Genomic DNA, 5,831 nt, shown 5'->3' with positions numbered 1-5,831 from the left:
TTTTCAGCATTTACTAGTTACCATATCAACATTATGTAGAGAAAAAAGTGCACCAAAATTCAAACGTTTTTTTGAAGATATCGCTGAACATTTATTTTACCATAGCAAAATTATATTTCTGGCTTAAGTAAATTTTTCATCCCAGTTTTTATTACTCATTTAAAATGAGACAAATCTGCTATTATTTTAATCTCCAATCTGTCATTTATCAGTTTAGATTACTTTTTAATGCTTCGCTAACTATCAGAAGACAGTAACCGGTTTTAAATTCCAGTTGCGCAGATGGGGCATGTTGTAACACTGCGTTACAATGTGCCCTGCCGTGCTATTCTATGACATTAGCGATGTAATTCAGACTATTTACTTTAATAAATTTTAATGATAAACGACGAGAAACAGGAGAATAAATACTGACAGTCAATGTTTAATGTTAAGAAATAATTATTTCAATGTAGGCCTAAAGCATTTTGGCTCGTTTATGTGGGACGTCCCAAGCATGGTTGCAATGTGTTCATTGTCAAATTCCAAAATCAGATTATTTAAAAAAATAAAAAAAAAACATTATCTTATTTGAAATAAATAACTATTTTATTTTATTGACAAAATATTTTAGTTTGTCTTGTATATTTTTTTCATTCGATCAGATAAGATTTTAAGCTGTTATATGGTCATGTTACAACGTGCCCCTCTGATGTTACAATGTACCCCACCTATGGGGCATGTTGTCACATTTCACTTCCAATTTTTGAGGGTAAATAAAGAAAAACGTATACACTGTAATTATGAAACAAAGCAACATATTTGTAGTAGACAAGTGTGAAATTACTGTGGATAAAAAAAATTATACTCTGAACCCCATGTGGATTTACACAAACTGAGAAAGTCAAAAAGTGTTACTTTGTGCCCCGCTCTCCCCTACTTTTCAAAACTTTGGGGTTGGTAAATTTCTTTTTATGTTTTTGAAAGTCTCTTATGCTCACCAAGTGTGCATTTATAAATGTAAATACAGTAAAATAGTAATATTGTGAAATAAATGTTTTATGTTTTACTGTATTTTAAAATGTAATTTATTCCTGTTATGTCTACGCTGAATTTTACTCCACTCTTCAGTGTCACATCATCCTTCAGAAATCATTCTAATATGCTGCTATTTTCTTCACTTTTGTAACATTATAAATGTCTTTACTGTCACTTTCGATTCATTTCTGGTTCTATTATACATTTGCGATGCATCATACTTTTTTACTTCGTTAAATAATCAAGTACACAGTCTTTTGCCTGTTTTCTTATTTTCTAATAGCTTTCATTTCAATCAGATATGGTAATGTGATTAATCTCAGAGCTGGTTGATTTGGTTCAAGGCCCTATTTGAAAAATTATTTGAAATCTCTATGGAGGGAATGAATGGGTAAAATTCCTCCAGAGTCATGGCTGCTGAAAAAGTCACTGTTGCATTCAATTGTTCAGATAAACAGGTGCCTCATCCGCAAAATTACTCCATTGTTTGAATTAATGTTTCGGTTTCAGATTAATCATACAAACAGAGCAAATGTTTGGAAAGCTACACAGGGAAATCATGCTACAAATAGCTTGTCTTTGCTCAGTAAACCTGTATATTAAAGTATTTTAATATAAAAAATTACACACTTCACCTTTAATGCAACTCCTGAATGGCTGTGATGTTGATAGTAGACATGTTTGTAATGGAGGACAGATATTGACTTTGTGTACACAGATTACGAAGAAGATGCAGCCTCTTTTTAAAACCTAAATCAAAATCTAACCAAAGGTACCGGCCATATTCTGCATAGACTAACAAAGAAAGGGCTCTCTATACTGAACTCAGTCCATCGATCCTAAGTATCACAGGAAGCCAGCACCAAGATTTCCTGATGTGACTGATTATTATTATTCTTCCTTCTTCTTCTTCCGCTCTTAAGTCTATGGCAGCCCACAGAACCGCTTGCAGGAAAGTTATGAAATTTGCTACTCTCAGCAAGGTTGCTCACTAGGTTTTTAGGCTAGAAACAAATTCATATTAATATTTTCTGTTCCTTAATTTACAGTACACTGTCAGTAACTATCAGCCCACTCTCAGCTGTAAGGATCTTCTCATCTGAGCTCAGGAGAGTTAGTAAACTTTGCTCTCAGGTAGGTTCTTCATAGTAATTTTTTAGTGTTTTTAGAAATTGGTTGAATGAAGATTTACACATTAAAGCATACTCTACACAAGTATGTGAATGCAAATCCTTCATACATGAGCTCTATTTCCCATGTCATTGCATTTAAACATTGCACAGCACTGGTAGCCACCTCCTCAGCAAGCGAATGCCTCAAGGGGGCGCTATAGTGGCCACTAAGGCCTTGTCACATGACATGAATTTCTAAATGCATTCAACTCTAAGGCAGGGGTGTCCAACCCTATTCCTGGAGATCTACCTTCCTGCAGAGTTCAGCTCCAACCCTGATCAAATGCAACTGAATCAACTAATTAGGATCTGAAGGGGCACTTGATAATTACAGACAGGTGTGTTTGATCAGGGTTGGAACTGAACTCTGCAGGAAGGTAGATCTCCAGGAACAGGGTTGGGCACCCCTGCTCTAAGGAGTGAAGCGTCAAAGTTAAGCATTGTAACAGGATTTGAAGTTCAAACAATATCAATTATGAATGATTTCCACAGAACTTTGCATGGCAATGATGCATGGCAGAAAGTCAGATTATGATTATGTTGAGAGGTGCATCAAAACCCTAACACGAGTCATGTGAAAGGGAATTTAGTGTAGAACCAGCTAACATTCTCAGAACGTTGGCTAACATTCTGGCAAGATTCTCTCAAAGTTACAAGCAAACATTCTTACAGTAACCTTAATAGAATGTTTGTTCATAGTTATCTGGTCTTTAATAATGTTCTCAAATTGTGAGCACAAAAACATTAACACTTTTTTTTTTAGAAACGGTTTGGTTGGACATTCATCTTTTTTTAAATAACATTTCCATTTTTGCAAAATGATAAAACTGAATGTTCTCATAATGTTCAAATAACCAACCAAAAAGTGTTTAAAAATTAGAGAATGTTCAGAGAACATTCAGACATAACTTGTTCATAACTTAATGGGAATGTTAGAAAAATGTCCTTGGAACATATTTTTGTCAGCTGGGAACTATCTTCTATTATGGTCTATGGAAAATCTTGTTGATCATGTATCTTGTTGATCATGTAACGTATTGCAATAAAGTTGTTTTTCGCCGCAGTAGTGCCAAAATGCAAACTCATTTGGACTGTGCATTTGCAATGCTTCGGCCACAGGATTTGCGTTTGCATTTGTGCACTTGTGTGGAGTATGTTTTGACCCTTTGACCCTAAAATACACACAATAAAACAATACGCAAGACGAGACAATAAAAGTCTGCGTCAGCATTTTCGTTGTCATTGCTAGTGGATCTCCAGCCTGCTGTGCGATTCAATATTACTCTCTTTTATCACTTATCTTTGAATCTAACCTTTTCTCATTCTCACAGCTCTCTTCTTTTTTGGCCCAAGTTCGTGACTAATCAGCACAAGCTCAGTGAAGTGTGTGCGATGAGTGAAACCAAGGTTTAAAAAAAAAATACATTTTTTTAAGCCAATTTAAGTTACAATCACTGTTAGGTAATCTGTTTTGCATTGACACTTAACTAATTGTACTTAGATGAGGCATTATATGTGTTCAAAATAATTTATTATATATTATAATTTTGAAGCATAATACTTACATGCTAATTTTAATCGTATTTTAAATTAAATATTAATATTAATCCACAATATTTAAAAATATATTTGTAGTGAGTTTCAGGCTTACCTAGTTTCCCATTTTAAACAGTGATTTGACCTAATTAAATTCATCAGCTGAGGGAAGGATTGGGCGCAACAGGAGCAGATCATTCTCTCATTAGGAAGACTAGCCAATAAAGATGTGATATTTGACATTTGCAGTCAGGTGGTGTCTTCAGCCCAGATCCTTAAAGCGATAGTTCACCCCAAAATGAAAATTGTATCTCTTATCATTCCAAACACGTATGATTCACTTTCTGCTGTTACCATGGAACAGAAAAGGTGCATAAAGAGAAAAAAAAGACCAGTATATTATTCAGAATTCACTTTTTGTTTACAAGGAACATATACGAGTTTTCATGAGACAGCGTGAACTGTCTCTTTAAGTACACAAAGCTGTTAGCTCTGTATGTGGAGCCTTACCGGTGTTTTGGAAACTCAGTTGAATTAAAAAGTGATAGATCAATGGTTTTAAAAGGATAGTTCACCGAAAAATTTAAATGTCATAATTTACTCACCCTCACTTTATTCTGCTGAACACAAACAGTTAACGGTGGCCATTGACATCTATAGTATTGTTTTCCATTCTCTGGAAGTCAATGGCTACCATCAACTCTTAGGTTACCCACATTTTTCTAAATATCTTTGTTTGTGCTCGACAAATGAAAGAAACTCATACAGGTTTGAAACAACATGAGGGTGAGTAAATGATAACAGAATTTTCTTTTCTTTTTTGTGATCTATCCCTTTAACCTGTTAAATCATGTTTATCTCCAATCAGAATAAACCACGTCTATGAAGTTTTAGGATAAATTAGATATGAATCTAATTTGCAAAATGTTTAAAACGGACATTTTGTTCATTGTAAATTTATCAAGTGATGCAGTTAATTATTTATAAATATTTATGATGCAGTTTAGTCCGTTTTTTTGTGGTTGCACAAAATTGTTATCTTAGTTTAAGCTAAAGATAGTAAAGCTTTATTCTGTTCCTGATCCAACTCGTTATAATAATTAAAATCAAATCATTCTTTACTTACAGTAACTACTTTCAGGTTTAAAACTTTTACATAATGTAATATAGATTTTTTTATCAACATAAAACGTGAATCATGACAAGGAGCAAAAAGAAATGACGAACAAAAAACAAAAGTCCAAAATCAACACCTTTTTATTTTCATATATTTTCATAAAGGATGAGTGCAAAGAAAGAGCTTGTGATGTGTACCAGTCGCAAAGCCATGGACCATAAGGCATCAGTAAATACAAGCTTTATATATATATACTTACAACAAATACATAATACAAAAACTCAGTCATGGAGGCCATCAAAGAAATCTGCGAAGACGTGCACACAATATAAGAAAAGAAACGTAAACCAGAGCGATGGAGAAGTGTTGATAATGACCACTGAGTAAATGCATGGATGGATAGTAAGAAAAAAGGAAAAGAAAACAACAACACGCACACATACACACAGAAAAATTCATACATTCATAATGGAGCAGAAATATAATAGATGACAATGAGGTCGGATTGAGATTGACAGCAATAGATTATTAAGCAAAATCTACAGCCTGTTAAACAGGCCTGATATGGAAGCTGCTAATAATGGTTGTTAATAAGACCCCATCATCTCACGATTTCCCATCAGTCCCAGTGTTAAAACACTGTCCCGACACGTCCTTGTAGCCCCGTTTCAAAAAATATAGAAACATTATAGCACAGTTATTTACTTATAGGTTTAAAATTGTGCCTTACTAGGCCTGATACAGACTTTAAATATCATTTTGTATTAGTTTCTCACATACGTCGTCATTGTATTTAGTCACAGCTTGTAAAACTACTATGTCTGGTTCTGTACACGAGGGGACAAATCCCCTAAAAATGTTTTCATGCATGTAAAAACGGTCGACCGTACAAATATAAACGCCCACTTAACAACATCTGTATTTTTGTGATCCTAAAATATACTTGAGCACTTCAAAAATAACAGCAGCAACAAGTTTGTGAGCACTGG

The sequence above is a fragment of the Sinocyclocheilus grahami genome, unplaced genomic scaffold, assembly GCF_001515645.1.
Source record: "Sinocyclocheilus grahami isolate Dianchi unplaced genomic scaffold, SAMN03320097.WGS_v1.1 scaffold269.1, whole genome shotgun sequence".
NCBI classification, from domain to species: domain Eukaryota; kingdom Metazoa; phylum Chordata; class Actinopteri; order Cypriniformes; family Cyprinidae; genus Sinocyclocheilus; species Sinocyclocheilus grahami.
This window is presented reverse-complemented; position numbering follows the sequence as displayed.